This window comes from Panthera onca, chromosome F2 (genome assembly GCF_046562875.1).
Source record: "Panthera onca isolate mPanOnc1 chromosome F2, mPanOnc1 haplotype 2, whole genome shotgun sequence".
NCBI classification, from domain to species: domain Eukaryota; kingdom Metazoa; phylum Chordata; class Mammalia; order Carnivora; family Felidae; genus Panthera; species Panthera onca.
In genome coordinates, this window is record NC_138356.1 from 60344598 (window position 1) to 60361682 (window position 17085).

Below are 17085 nucleotides of genomic sequence, written 5' to 3' on the forward strand. Positions count from 1 at the left end.
TTTTTCTTAAGGGAAGGGAATGAATGGGTGAATGGGAAAGCACTTAGTAAGTGCTTTGGAATAAAGGTGCTTCACACAATACACACACTTCATCACTCATTAAAATGCAACCCTGGCATTGAGGAGGGCACTTGTTGGAATGAGCACTGGGTGTTGTATGTAAGCAATGAATCACGGAATCTACCCCCAAAACCAAGAGCACACTGTATATACTGTATGTTAGCCACCTTGACAATAAATTATACTAAGAAAAATGCAACCCTGGAACTTTCTTTACAGTGTAACTCTGTAATTGCCCATTCAGAACCACACTAGCTTAACTAAGACAATGAGTGGTATATTTTTCCTGATGCAACTTCAAGAGCATGTAGCAGGTTCAACTAAAAGATTGTTTTTTCTCTTTCTCTTTCTTTTTTTTCTTTTGTTGTTTGTTTTTGTTTTTTTTGTTTTGTTTTGTTTTGTTTTTGGCTGGGTTTCCTGTCCACAATTAGCCAAATAAAAAGACATAAAGGCTTCTATATTCTTGTCTTATACCAAAACCTAGGAAGGTATATTGGGAGATTTTGCCCACAAGCAATTATTTCAGCAATGAATTTATAAAACTTTAGTCACACAGAACCTGGATGAAAAGCCTCATGTTCTCATCCCAAATTTGCTACTCTTTAGCCACATGAGCTTGGATTTTTATCTCTGAGCTTTCATTTCCTCATTGTCAAATCCCCTTGACAAACCCAATGTGAAGATCTTATAAGGTGATGAATATGCCAGTGCTCTAAGAGCTGAAAACAGCTATACACATACAAAATACTATACATTATTATTTTTATTGGCTGTCTCTTACTGAGCAGTCCAGGGAACCACAATGTTCCAAGAGATTAACATCTCAACTTTGCATCTCAATGAAAAACAGCACTTCCAGGACTGCAAGGCCCTCCTTCTAACATCTCTCCTAGGGGGGAAATGCCTTCTGCTTAATCATCAACATCACCACTTCCTCCACTGAGAGCTATATCTGATGATGAATCACCCTAGAAGTGATCGGATCCTCACCCCTTGCTAGGCTGAGGAAATTGAAGCTGGTCATAACATCTGTCTTCAGATGGGACAAAACCAAAAATTAACGTGCAAAGAAAAATGCACTTTGCTAATATATATTCGGACATTTTATTTTCATTCTTTTCCTATCCAAAGTAGTCTATCCTGTCTTTCTCATTCATTCTCTGTCCTTCCACGTAGTAATAAATAACTATCATTGTTTCAACTGTTCATTCATTCCACAAATGTTTGGTAGGGACCAACAATGTGGTAAGCATGAGTTAGGTCTTCATGCATATGGTAGGTATGATTTCTGTCCTCATAAATATATAGTTCAGAGTTAGGTATAGGCAAGTGTAAGTGTATGACAAGAAGCAGAATCCCTCAGCATAGGTGCATACTTGCACTCAGGAAAGAAAATGTTTGAAAAACAAACAAACATAAAGAATACTCTACAGCTGATCTCTGTTCACTCCTACAAGGCCGAGAGAACCTAATCCAGCTTTAGGGGATTGACATAGACTTCTTAGAGGTAGTCATATCTAAACTGAATCCTGATAGGATGAGTAGGATTTAGCTTGATGACTCCATCCTTCTCTCCTTGTATTATTGCATCTGTGATCTCATCTCTCTTTTCGATTGTGCTTCCTTCTCTTCTCTCCTCTTCAGCCCTCTAGCTTAGCACTTCTATGAGCTGGATCTACTATCTTTACTTGGCCATGAACAACTGGCATTCTAAACCACTAGGATAATCATAATTTAAGAGTTAACTCTTTTCAGTATGCTTCAGCTGTAGGTTTGAATTGAAATGGTTTGGTTGTATTTGCATTATAGACCAGAGATTTGGTAATGTTGATGACAGCTACTTAAACAAGCTCTATGATAAGTGACCATAATACCATTTTGTTGTTGCCTCCTATCCTCAATAAAACAGTTCTGAATAACCCTTCTTGGGAGCCTCCATACCAGACATTCCAAGTGTACCCTACAATGGACTTGGAAGAGATCCTTCAGGGTATTCCAAAAATGTTACCTTGAACTTCATTAAGAATATTTTAACTGTGTTAAGACATGTAATAAAATGACACACATATTTCAATATGCTGATGATATCTACTGTCACATTGATTTGTGCAGCCAGATAAATTTATCTTTGCGAAAACCTCAGAAGAATGTTTATTGTGCTATCCAATGAAGCCACTGTAACTACTTATGTGATGTAGGATTTTCTCAATTCAGTAGAAATAAAGTGTAGCAATATATTGAATTATGATATTCAGTGTTTACCTGTCTATCTGTGACACTGATTTTCAGAATTTTTATTTGTTAGCACATCTTTATTTTAAGTGACTGTGATACATAATAGTTATAAATTTAAACTTACAAATAGAAAAAAATGTTTTCATACATTGGGGTTCTGTTAAGGAGTTTTGCTTTGGAAAATATGTCTTAGTTTTGCTAAATATGTTTTACACTATTGATCTAAGCTCTTGTCCTGCTTCATTTCTCATGAACAGTATTAATATCTTAACAGGGTTTGAAGCTTCATCTTATAAACATAATTCAAATAAGAATAAGCTTCATGTGTTAAATCACATGGAGTGGTTTTATCTCTCAGTGCTTCTCAGAGAAACAGCAATATCGTTGTTTTAAGAGTGACACTGATCTCTGATGTTTAGTCCTTTCATTTAAAAAATTATTTACAGGGGCGCCTGGGTGGCTCAGTCAGTTGAGCGGCCGACTTCAGCTCAGGTCATGATCTCGCGGTCTATGGGTTCGAGCCCCACATCGGGCTCTGTGCTGACAGCTCAGAGTCTGGAGCCTACTCCAGATTCTGTCTCCCTCTCTCTCTGCCCCTCCCCCACTTGCACTCTGTCTCTGTCTCTCAAAAATAAATAAACGTTAAAAAAATTTTTTTAATTATTTACATATAATGTATATGATATATATTATATGATATATACCTAGCTGGCCATGTAATTGGAAAAATGTAACAATAGCATAATGTTATGTGGAATATGAAAACCTACTCACTTTTAGGCTAATGTGTTCTAATCTGGATGCATATTTTTTCACAATTTATAGAAAAATAATACAACCAAGCAACTTAGAAGGTCAACTTTATCTCTGGCAATAAAGTTTAAAGATGGCTTAGGGAAAAAAAAGGTGTTTTGTGGTTTGATATAAAATCATAAGAGCTGAGATTCTCCCTTTATGTAATGAAGAATAGACGGGTAAGAGATGGAAGGAGAATTGGCTATTTGATGTCATGAAGAGATTAAGGGTTTGTTACATCACAGGAAAAGACTTACTGCATAATTACTCAAGGCAGCTGGCTATTCCACCTACAAAATTTCCATTTTCCCTTCTTCATACCTTGTCATCCCAATAATCTTTTATTTTCATGTTTTAGTACTGCTTAGTACCCAGGTCTGATGCTACAACCTGATTTTACTCTTTCAGGCATTAGTTCAAATCACTTTCATCAAAACCAAACCTATTCTATGGCTAAGTCTTTCAGGACTGATACTAATTTTGGTCTTTGATTATGGATAAATACTCTCTCTTTTCTTAAACAAAATTTTTGCATTTTAACCCAAAGGTTAAAGTTCATGTGTTAGTCTTAACTCCCACTGTCCTTGATTTAAAAAAGCCAAAGTCAATGACAGCCAACATAACAATTGATCAGGGGAGGGATACTGAGAGTGTACGCAGCCATGTGGACAGTTCTTGGGTAGATTACTGCCATTTTCCACAAACATTTTAAAAGTGCTACTTGTTTCTTAATTCTCCTATACATACAAGTCTCAAACGTTCTGCTGTATCCCATTACCATTAATTGGAATCACTCCATTTTGTCTAATAAGCAGAAACAAAATTTTGGTAGTGATGAATGCCAGTATTTATTGACAAGGATAACTATTGTCAGAGAGGAAACAGGGGTCAAATTTTAACTTCAAAGATACTCCCTTGAGCCATATATGAAAACCCCATAATTAACATCATAGTCAATGGGAAAAAACTGAGTTTTTCCTTTAAGATCAGGAAAAAGATATGGATGTCCACTCTCACCACTTTTATTCAACACAGTACTGGAAGTCCTAGCCACAGCATTCAGATAACAAAAAGAAATGAAAGGCATCCAAATTGACAAAGAAGTAAAACTTTCACTATTTGCAGATGACATGATACTATATATATAAAACCATAAAGACCACCACCAGAAAAAAAAAAAAAGCTATAACTGCCAAATTAATTCAGTAAGGTCACAGGGTACAAAATCAATATACAGATATCCACTGCATAGCTATTCACTAAAAGTGAGGTAGCAGAAGAAGAAATTAAGAAAATAATCATGTCTACAATTGCACCAAAAATAACAAAGTACCTAGGAATAAACATAACCAAGGAGGTGAAAGACCTATACCATGAAAACTATAAAATACTGATGAAAGAAATGGAAAGATATTCTATGCTCATGGATTGGGAGAACAAATATCATGAAAATGCCCATACTACTTAAAGCCATCTATACATTTAATGCAACCCCTATCAAAATACCAACAGCATTTTTCACAGAACTGCAACAAATAATCTTAAAATTAAGACCCCAAATAGTCAAAGCAATCTCAAAAAATAAGAACAAGACTGTAAGTATCACAATCCCAGATTTCAAGATACCCTATGAAGCTGTAGTAATTAAAACAGCATGGTACCAGCACAAAAACAGACACACAGATCAACAGAACAGAGAGCCCAGAAATAAACCCATGATTATATGGTCAATTCATGTTCAACAAAACAGGAAAGAATATCCAGTGGGAAAAAAACAATCTCTTCAACAAATGGTGTTAAGGAAACTGGACACCTACATGGGAAAGAATGAAACTGGACCACTTTCTTACACCATACACACACACACACACACACACACACACACACACACACCTCAAAATGGATTAAGGACCTGTATGTGAGACCTGACCCCCTAAAGGCAGTAATTTCTCTGACATTGGTCATAGCAACTTTTTTCTAAATGTGTATCCTGAGGCAAGGGAAACAAAAGCATAAAATAAATTATTGGGACTACGTCAGAATAAAAATTTTTTGCACAGTGAAGGAAACAATCAACAAAATTAAACAGCTACTTATGGAATAGGAGAAGATATTTGGAAATGACATATCTGATAAATGGATATCCAAAATATATAAAGAACTTACACAACTCAGCACCTAAAAAGCAAATAATCCAAATAAAAATGGGCTGAAGAAAAAAAATGTGCAGAAGACATGAACACACATTTCTCCAAAGAAGACATCCAGATGGCCAACAGACACATGAAAAGATGCCCTCTATCACTAATCATCAAGGAAACACAAATCAAAACCACAATGATATATCACCTCACAACTGTCAAAATGGCTAAAAGAAAAAAAATAGAAATAACAAGTGTTGGTGAGGACGTAGAAAAAAAAGGAACCTTCATACACTGTTGGTGGCAATGCAAACTGGTCCAGCCAGTGTGGAAATCAGTATGGAGGTTCCTCAAAAAATTAAAAATAGAATTACCATATGGTCTGCTAATTCCACTACTTTTTATTTACCCGAAGAATAAGGAAACACTAATTTGAAAAGATATATGCACACCTATGTTTATTGCAGCATTATTTATAATGGTGAAATTATGAAAGCAGCCAAAACACCCATCAATAGATGAACAGATAAAGAAGATATGGTATACATATACAAGGAAATATTAGCTATAAAAAAGAATGAAATCTTGCCATTTGCAACAACATGGATAGAAAAAGAGAGTATAATTCTAAGTGAAATAAGTCAGTCAGAGAAAGACAAATACCATATGATTTCATTCATATGTGGAATTTAAGAAATAAAGGAAACGAGCAAAGAAAGAGACAAACCAAAAAAACAGACTCTCAGCTACACAGAACGAACTGAGAGTTGCCAAAGGGGAGGTGGATGGGACGATAGGTGAAATAGGTGAAGGGGATTAAGAGTATATTTATCATGATGAGCACTGAATAATGTATAGAATTGTTGAATCACTCTTCTGAAACTAATATAATACTGTATGTTAACTATACTGGAATTAAAATTTTAAAAAGATATTCTCTTGATATTCATCTATCACAAAGTTGCCATTGTACATTTTGTGAATTGCCCAATTGTTGGAATATTTTAATTATATGTATTCATATATTTTTCATGCTGTCCCTAACCATCATAATTTAAGAAGTTATTTCTAAAATTGTTATTAAGCACGGTTGGAAAGTGGAGATTCAAAAAATGCACTTTGCCCCTCAATAAACCATGAAGCAGATTTTTTTCTTTGTTATCATGTTGTCTCATCAGAAGAAAAAATGTTTTGCTCAGTTCAGCTGTAGGCAATAAACATGCAGATACTTATATCTATAATCTCATTGTTAACTCTGATCCAGGTCATAATGCCACTGACTTTGAAGGAGCCCTTCCTATTTTGTTATGATCTTTTTCCGGCCCTTTGAGGCAAGAAACTTTCTTCTTGGTCAAATTGAGAATCAATTAAAGATCCAAAACACCTTTCTTCTGAAATTAGTGGAATTTAACTGGACTTCCACTGACTGAGAGAAGTCCCATAGTAAACAAGATACTAACCAAACACGATATACAAAATAAAAACATTTAAATTATGTTTGAGTACTATCTCTTGAACTTAATTGACAAGGGATCCATTTTTCTGTTGAATACCGAATAGCATTCCAAAAACTAACTTTCCAAAGAGCACATGCACTTTAGGAAACATCGGCATAATGTACACATAGCATGTGTAGGCAGTGATCACTCAAGGAGTAATCCTAAACCCAAAGATGAGGGCAGAAAAAGCTAAAAGGCTTTCTTTCTGTTGTAGGATAGTTGAATTATCCATTTATAATACAGCAAAAAAAAAAAATGGTGCAAATAAAATTGTATTTAAGTAAAACCTGAACATTCTGGCATTTAAACAATCATAAACATACTATTTTTTGTTTCCTATTTTGGGATAGCCACATTGAAATAGCCTACATTATAACATTTAGTGCAAACTCATTCTAATGATACTCCAATGGTTTGCAATTTTTTAAATTGTCTTCTTTTAAGAATGTAATATTCCCAAAGAGCAGCAAAGAAAGGAGAGATGGTATATTACTGTCTTCTATTGTTTATACTGTATTTTTCCCTGGCGGCATGAAGATATTTAAATAATTAAAAAAACCAAGGTTTACTTTAATTCACTTGGCACTGAGATATTTCCCAGTTTGTTGGAATGCAAAAGAAGACAATGATACCAGTGGGCATTCTGTAATACTGTCAAATGCCTATGAATTGAACAGAAAGCTAACTCTATGAGCTAATTAAATAAAATGGCCTAGTGGATATTCTGCAATTCTGAGCTGAGAAGATTTTGATTAATTAGGAGGATGCATACATTAGTGAAATATGAAAAAGTATTTAAGAATCAGAATAAAGTCTGCCTTCCTCCAATATGTTGTGTTTTGCTCTACTTTTGTAAATAAATGAAAATATCTCCTATGTTCCTAGCTCATAGCAAATACTCACTAAACATTAAATATTACCTTTATCATCATTTATCAGATATTTGTTGTATTTTTTGTAATAACAGATAGAACCTGAATGACCTGAAAGAGAAACTGAATTTGTAAGTTTTTGAACCTAATCTTAAACTGATGGAACCCTGATGCTCTCTTGTTGGTGCCACATAAGATTAATTAAATTATAGTCATTGAGCACTGGGCTTGTGCTTTATGGAAGCAGCTGCCATCGGTTTCTACTGTGTTACCTAGAGCCTTCAAACATGTTGCCTGGCACCGATCTAGCCATGTACAAAAGTTGTTCTCCACGTATCAAAAAGCTGCTCAGAATATCTGGGAATGTCCCATACCGATTTCATATGACATGAATCCTCTGTTCACAGCTTCATTCCATCATTTCCCATGTGACGCCTTCATGTCAAAGAAGTTTAGTTTACTTTTACCAAAGTAAACTAGCAGTCAATATTGATACAAAACCTTCTAACAATGTAATAACTGTTATGAAAGTCAATCAAGGGACCAGAGAGCCTGAGAACATACTCCCTGAGTGACAAGGTGTTCTAACAGAAGGATATTTCAGTATTTAACAATTCATCTCTGTCTCGTTCAGGAAGTTCCCTCCCTGCTGAACGTATTGCTAAAATATCAAGTGAAAAAGTGCAAAGAAAAGATGACCCTTTTCAATAGAAGCAGCTCAGAAACAGGATCAGACATCTGTTGGGAAGTAACTGAAATGTGTCCTCTACCACTCTGTTTTATATTAATGTGCCCCTCCGAAGCCATTTTATAAATAAGAATGAAATTGTTCCTAGATTCTTCTAGAATATCTGAACCTAACTTTTTTGAAACAAGTCCCATGAAAGGAAATGGGAAAACACCATTCCAATATCAATATATGGGCCCTAAGAGGACAATTCAAATATAAGAAATGTTGTGTGGGGAAGTTAAATATCCTTATATATTTATTAAAAACTGCTTGAATTCAGAAATGAATACTAAAAGAAACAAGGCAGAAAAAAAAGCGTTAGACTAGATTTTAAAAAACAATGAAAAAACCCCAAGTCTGGATTTTTTTATTATGTCCAATATTTTGTCACTTGCACTATTCTTTGTAACATAAAAAGCTTAAAGCAAATTATTTTCTGAGCTTGTAATAACTTTTTCTGCAGTATGTTTAATATTTACTACTGACTACCCTGGGGGGCGGGGGGGGGGGAAGAAGAAGAAGAAAAAGGAGAAGGAGAAGGAGAAGGAGGAGAAGGAGGAGAAGGAGAAGGAGAAGGAGAAGGAGAAGGAGAAGGAGAAGGAGGAGGAGGAGGAGGAGGAGGAGGAGGAGGAGGAGGAGAAGGAGAAGAAGAAGAAGAAGAAGAAGAAGAAGAAGAAGAAGAAGAAGAAGAAGAAGAATCATCTCCCTGAAATCTCAAATCAGGACAAAAATGAGCTGCTTAAAGAAATTACCCCTGGGGAAGTATTAGAGGCAAATGACCAAAAATTGTGAGATTTTCTAACACTCTAAATAAAGCTATAGGTTAAATAAAAATCTAGATATGGCGGACTGAATCAAGTGGCCTTTTTAAAAAACATAATAACTTCAGCACTGGCCTTGCTAAGTCTGACCTTATCTACTAATCCCCCTAATTGCTTTTTCGCTTTTCTTCTCTGAGAGCAAAAGCTAGAGATGGTTTTCTCTCCAGTTTGGGCTGGAGCTAAACCAGGAAGCTGAGGGATGCAGGATTCTTTGCTGTTTACTAGCTTTTTTCTAATGAAGTCTTCGAAAATATCCTTTGTATTCAGATCCCTGGTTAAATATGTACTCGGGGCCAAAGCACCTGCTGCCTGGTTCTCCAATTCACATTACAGCGTTGGAAACAATTCTGTAGCCTTCCTGCTTGCCCTTAAAGTCCTGCTCCAGGTTATTTGCTCTGACTTTGTTTTCTCAGCATGCTTAATAGGACAGGCACAGACGCTATCAACGGCCTTATTTAATCCTTTGCTGGTGCTGTGCAATTCCCAAACAAAAAGTATTGTACACAACTTGAAACCGAATTCAATCTGCCCTTCAGTTTGTAAAGGCCTGAAGATTCTGAGATGGAGAGCTGGAGCCAAATTGAGTGTCATATATTATAAGCTACGGGGAAGGTAAGTCTCTCCATATCCTGGTCTTTGCAGAACTGGTAGGAGAAAATTCAGTTTCTGATTCAGGATCCATTTTCTCCATTCCTTTGTTCCTCTGACCTCTCCAAGCACTTTTGGAGAAGAGAAATGAATAGGAAACGCTGGCACTCTGATCATTTGTGTGTGGACCAGAGGTCATTTTCTGAGTACGAGCTGTTGTTGTTCACTCCCCAGAGACATAGCCAGTGAGATATAGAAAAGCTCTTTCTTCTTGCCAGAAAGATAGCTTTCTTGTACCATCTTCCCTGACAAAAAAAAAAAAAAAAAAAAAAAAAAAAAAGGCAGAGCTGGCTGATTCTAATTGTCGAAGACTTGAAAAGCATGAACAGCTATATAGATCCTTGACCTAGATTTATCAACTAACATCTTGCCAATTTATTTATCTATCTATCTAGGTATTTACACACACATTTTTTGAACTATTTGAACTACTTATGAACATCATGAACTTCACCCAAGAACACTTCAGCATGTATTGCCTAAGAATAAGGGCATTCTTCTACATAACCGGATACTCTCAGATCAAAAAAAAATTAAATAGAGACAATATTATTTAATATACATATTTCATATTCAAATTTCCCCAGTATCCCAAATTTTTCTGATTGAGGATCCATTCAAGGATTATGAACTACATTTGACTGCCATATCTTTTTGTCTCCAACTTATAACACTGAACATTTTTAAGAATCTTGGCAAGGTGGTAGGTAAAACAACTTACAGTCTGTCCAATTGCTTCCTGAGGATTCGATTAAAGAATTTTCCATGGATACTATGTAAATAATGTACATTTCCCATTATATCATCTTAAGAAGCACATGTTGTCTCATTATTGATGATGCTAACTTTGGTTACTTGGTTGAAGCCATATCTAGCAGATCTTTCCATTATAAAAGAACCTTTCTTTCTTTCTTTCTTTCTTTCTTTCTTTCTCTCTTTCTTGCTTTGTACTTAGTAAGTAATCTGTGGGGCTGGTACTACGAGACCATGTGAATATTGTTTCCTAGCAACAACGTGCTCAATGGTTTCACCATCCATTGATAATGTTTGCCTCAGTTAATTATTAAAATGGTTATTTTTGAATATCGCCTTTCTTCCTACATAGACAAGCTAGTATATTCCTTTAAAAAAAAGGTTATTCTTTCTTCCTTTTCCTTTTCCTAGAGTAGTACTATGGATACGGCATTCTTTATTCAAAAGATTACAATATTGAGTATATATGAAACATACATGACTACATAAAAATATGAATTTTAAACATTTAAATGATCAATTCTGAAATCCACACCTGAGTTCTTTTTTAATTCTTCTAAAATCAGTGGTCACAACCAATATAGAACTCCTAAAATATTTATTGCATACTTGTATAGTTGTGAGGCTTTCAAAACAGACATGCAGAGAAATGAGGTCCTTGTTTCTTGGAACTCAGTACTGATCAGATGGCCAGTTGGTTGTGGGAATTTTCACTTACGGAGAAAACAGAACCAAGCATAGAATTTGGCAATTTGGACCATGATAGTTCCCTGCATTTTCAAGAAAACAAAAGTCTTCCATATTGAGAAGCCGAGTTCTCTGGGAAGATAAAAATCAGAAACTGATTAAATGAAATGAAGACAGAAAAAAATTCAAAGGACCAGCCAACACGCTAATAAAAGAAACCCAGAAGCAATCAAAACACATAATTTGACTTATAAGAGTGCTGATGGTGAGCGGTACATTTTTAATAAGAAAACCAGATGTGACATATATATTGTCCATGGCCTTCTTTTCTTTCTTGGCCTGCTGCAGTGCAGAGTTCCAAACCCAAACTGCTCTATCAAAATGGCAGTCTTCCTCTGTATAATTTTAGGTAACTCCTCAAGGAGTAAAAAAGGGTGGCTTTCCTCAATTACAGAATGTATACATTTTTTACACTACAGTTCACCTGCTTTTAGGGTTCAAATCATTTCCAGAAGAATCTTTCTCTTTTACAAATATTACAAGAGTTCAAAAGTGACGTCCTTAGTTATGATATTTTACTTCAACTTTCATTTACCAGAAATTATTCTATCATTTTCTCACTGTGCAATAGTATTTGAGCCATAGGTATTAAATTAAAAAAATTAATACCAAAAAAGAAAGAAGAAAGGAAGAAAGTTAGGAAGGGAGGGAGGGAGAAAGGGAAAAACATCCGTAGGTCTCAAGGTACCTACAAAGTCAAATTAAAATGACAAAGTCAAACAACTTACGGGGTGAATTCAAGTCATTGCAGTAAAATGCAACGCAGGTGTGATTTCTTCCACGCTAGGGAAATGGTATAAACCGTTTATGAAACTTGCAGAGATGAAAGGATACAAAGTAAGCAAGAGAGCTTAAATATGTATAAGGCAGGCACAGATAGAAGAGTTCTACAGTAGTACATGAGTAAATTCTGAAGAACACTCTAGATAAAAGGTCATGAAAGAAAAAAAACATGAATATAAATCACTAATAATTGAATGGAAAACAACTGGAGGCATTAATAACAAAAAATATAACTTACTGGGTCCATACCATGCACCAGAACATCCCATAGCTTTCTCATTTTTAAAAACAAAAATTTTAATGTTTATTTTATTTTGAGAGAGAGAGAGAGAGAGAGAGAGAGAGACAGAAAATGAGTGGGGGAGGGGTGGAGAGAGGGAGACACAGAATCGGAATCAGGCTGCAGGCTGTCAATACACACAGCCCGACATGGGGCTCAAACTCACAAGCTGTGAGATCGTGACCTGAGCTGAAGTCAGAAGCTTAACCGACTGAGCCACCCAGGCGCCCCACGTAGTTATCTCATTTAATCCTCATAGCAGTTCTGCAAAACAGGTGTTATCAGTCCCATTTTACAATCTGGGAAACTGAGGTTCATAGTCTCATATTTGCTTAATTTTCTAGATGAGGAATGCGTGTCTCACAGAAGATAGTTCCCTCTCTAAGAAACATTCCCTGGTGGATGATGGGAGCTTGCTTCTGACTCCAGCACATCCCCTTGCCTAGCCCAGCTGCATCAACCAAGTTGACAGTATGGGAACACGGCTGATTAGTGGGGTTCAACCCACTGAAGAGATAAGGCTAAGGAGAAGAATGGAATTTCACAGGGTCCACAGCCAAACCATGTAGAGAGCTGGACAGGAATTGCATGGCTACTAGTGTCGTCAGCTGGCTTCCTGAGAAAAAGAAGTCTACTATATCCGGAAATGAGGCCCCAAAACACAATCTTTAACAATTACTTAATTTAGGAATACCATCTTACCAACAGGTACATGATGCAATGTAACGCAGTTCAAATGCAATTAGTACAAATCATGTATGATCAGGTTTCCTTTTGAAAGATGCTTTGACATTGTACATTCTGATTCCTACTTCCTTTCCTGGGCTATAACTGCAGTGTCCTTGTTTAAACAAATAGCAACGAGTGCCATGCATTCAGGGAAATGTTTGCAGTGAATTAGGGTTTAGGATTGTTCTTTGCATTGGTCCCTTTCCAGGAAGCAACTGACTCGTTTCATAATGGAACCATCCTAAAAGGATAAATCAGGGTGACCCACTTGGAGGCTTTCTAAAACAATGGCTACATCTGCATTTCTAAACAGGAAAACAACCCGGAACCTCCCAAATCAGAACCATGCCCAGAAACAAAAATATCTGCCTTAGAAAAAAAGGGTGAGTCCTAGGAGGCATTTTAGTAGGCTGTCACGTCAAACTGATGATAATTGCTTTTAACTGGCACTCCCACCAAAGCCATATCATTCATTACCCTGTCAGAATAAATCTACCTGCTGTGTCACAGGTTCGATTAAGAAGCCCTTACCCTTTTTGTAACAGCATCTTAATCTGAATTTGTGTACACTCCTTCATACAAAATGGATGCTTTCAGATTACATATGGCTGGGACTGGCTGTTCTTATTGTAAACAGTAGTCTTCAGGAACCTACGCTGGCATCAGGATTGCTTTTTTTCTCCTGCTACAACAACGTGTCTTCAAGTTAATCCCAGGGGGTTTAGTATCATCGCCCACAGGAGAGATAAGTTATCAAGAACTGCTTGCCCAGTGACTATTGTTTTAGTCATGCTCTGTCACCATTACCCCAGATTTTTAAAATTATTTCTTCCCCTTTGGATTTTTAAGACTTCGGAATGTGTCATTTCAAGGCTTCGGGATGCTTTGCTCCACATGGCAATGGAAGTGTTTACTGAGTTTGGGCTGTTTGTGCCCATAAAATGCAGTAGAAATCTGAACTCTGCCTCATTTCCAGAGCATGGCCACCAACTGGCCTCTGCAGGAGTCCATGTGGTTGGAAACAAACACTAAAGTTATTTGGACTTGGAAGCTCCTGGAAAGGGTTTTAACTGTTCCAGAGGGTGGGAGGCTTGTTTGGCAGATAAGGCCACCGGATAAGAGGCTCTCTGATGAAATTCCGTCTGCACCAAGATGTGGGAAGAGAACTAACATCCTCTCTGCCAGGCCTGGCCCATAATAATTGTTACAGGGGGCTACCAGCTCCCACTACATGCTGTGAGCCATGTGCTCTAGAGCCATCTGATGTATTTCTGTAACTGAGGTAGGTACAGTGATTCCCATTTTTGTCTAGTAAGGGAACAGAGGCTGAGAGGGCGAGGTAAGTTCTCTAAGACCACAAACCTAGTCAGTTGGAAAAGGATTTCAAATTCAGGTGCCTCCGAATGCAAGTGTTCTTTGTAATATACTATGTAATATACTTTGTAGTATACTAGGCTGCGACATGACTGAGTCACCTTTCACAACCCTTTCGTGCCCAGGAGAAAGTTGAAGGGGAGAAGGGAAGGCTAGTATAGGGAAGAGCTTTTGAAACATAAGTGGCTGGGAGCAGCAGGATGTGGAGGTGTCCCAGAAGGCCTCCGTGTCATAGGAGCCAGCTCAGACATTCTGCTGTTACGTAGTCAAAGATCCCTGGCAGGTTTTAAGAAGACCTAGGCAGATGCAGAATGGAGAATGGAGCCAAGCGTGAATGAACCGGGGACTCTGTGACCAGATGGTCAAGCAGAAGGAGAGCCCCAATTAGAAAATGTTGGGAGAGGTGGCAGGAGGGTAGAGCTGAGCAAAGTTTGACATGAAACTGGACGGCAGTGCCGCACAAACCACAAACCCGGACTCCACCTGCGAAGGCACTGACTGGTCAAATGTCCACATAAAAAAACAGCAGAGAAAATACGGTCTTTTGGTTTGAAATTTCCATAAGGATGCTGGTTCTTATATTCTAGATGGGAACATCTTGTTCTTTAACAAATAACATGGGTCTGAAGATTACTTCTCAAATGAGTGGAAACAGTTTTGGGGAAAAGGCTGTCTGTAGCCAGCTAACAAGGATAGCATATTTATCTAAGAAAGAATGATTGACCTATGGTTCCATCTTGAAGCAAATGAGAACAGTTTGGACACCCAACACTTTCATTCACACAGAGTCATGCTTTGTTTAAGACTTACCATTTTTAGTCATTCTGTGAGCTTTTATTCCTCTGATTTTACTAAGTACCATTATTGAATACTGACATAGAGACTTTTTCTGTGCTGATTTGTTGGTTTTACTATGAAAGCTCCCCATGAGAATGCTTTTGCACCTCTTATAATAAACATTGTGTTTATTAAGTTAGAAAGATACTCTTTTGGTTAAAACTGTGACACATACTGATCATTTTAAGTCACGAAGTAATTGCCTAAAATAGTGAATAAATTTCATATAAGTACCCCTGTAGTTATTTTCTAAGTTGAACACTTCAGTTTTTGATTCACAATACTTTGTTTTTTAAGTTTATTTATTTTGAGAGAAAGAGAGAGCCCGAGCAGGGGAGGGGTAGAGAGAGAATCCCAAGCAGGTACTGCAACATCAGTGCAGAGCCTGACGTGGGGCTCGAGCCCACGAATCACGAGATCATGACTGGAGCCAAAGTCGGATGCTTAACTGACTGAGCCACCCAGGTGCCCCTTGATGAACAATACATACTGAGCACTTGTTACATGGCAAACTCAGCACAAGAAACTGGGAATACAACAGTGAACACACCAAAGACTTGCCCTCATGCGGACTGCCCGCTAGAATGGGAGACAGATAGAAAACATTTTAAAACCACTCTAAGTTAAACAGCCTGAATACAAACAGAGCCGAAAAAGGTGGTGGAGGCTGAAGTTAGTAGTCACTGCTTTAATTGGAGTGGCTGAGAATGTCTTCTTTAAATAAGGCACCTAAACGGACTGAGGGTGCCAGCCTTAACGAGTGACAAAGAGGAATTCCAGGGATGAAGGTAAGTGCAAAGGTCTTGGGATAAGTATAATTTTGTACGGAATGAAATGAGAGGGGAGAGGAATGGTAGAAAGTAAGAGCAGAGGTACTCAGGACAGGGTTGTCACAAGAGTAAAACCTTTCCATTTTGCTCTGGATGTGATTGGCAGCTTTTGGAGGGTTGTGAGCTAGGGAGTGACATGATCCAAATTGTGTTTCAGAAGCATCGCTCCGGCTGCTCATGGTCAACAGATTCGAGTGACACCGAGGACAATCGGATCAGTTTCTGACACTGCGATGAGGCTGACACTCCACTGATTATGTCTCAGGCTAATGTGATACAACTATTTTTCAATATAGAAAAAGCTGCTTGAATACGAGTTAATAATGATAATGCCAAATTACATTTATTGAGCACGTAACTATGTGTCAGATACCATGCTAATTGCTTGCTAGATTTTATCCACTTTTCACAATAACCCAAAGAGGTAGCTACCATTATCTCATATATCTCCATATTAGAATGAGTAAACTGAGGCCCAAAGAAATTAAATATTTACCCGTGGTCACAGAGCTAGAGAATGGCACACCTATGAATCAAAGCCAGGCCTGCTTGACATCGAATCCAGTCTAACAGCTATGCTGCCTTATATATAAATGTATTAAAACACCTACAATAACAACAACTAAAAATCCTGAAGCGTTCAGCTATTCCAAAGGACACTTTTAACTGACATATGTCATATTCTTTTGACCATTTGACAGCATATAAACTTAGTAATCTTTGGCTATACAGATTTTTGCTCATCAGGTATTAATTAGAAGTGTCGATTTTCCATAGAAAAGAAGTTAACTTGTCAGATGTGGGGAATGCTGAATTGTTTTTCACTTGGGTTATGTTCGGCATTCCATAGATTTTTGTTCTTCCACTAACTAAATAATTATCAATTTAATGGTAAATGAAGCTTTGAAATGCATAGGCTTCTTAAATACCCATAGAAAAAGAGATTTTCTA

At 37.2% G+C, this 17085-nt stretch overlaps 1 long non-coding RNA gene across 1 annotated transcript; it reads left to right on the forward strand.

The window, feature by feature from the left end:
* The first annotated feature begins 14088 nt into the window (after positions 1–14088).
* LOC132664825 (uncharacterized) lies at positions 14089–16445 on the forward strand. Its single transcript, XR_009603863.2, has 2 exons — positions 14089–14375; positions 16292–16445. It is a non-coding gene; the product is annotated as an uncharacterized LOC132664825 (long non-coding RNA).
* The last annotated feature ends 640 nt before the right edge of the window (positions 16446–17085 follow it).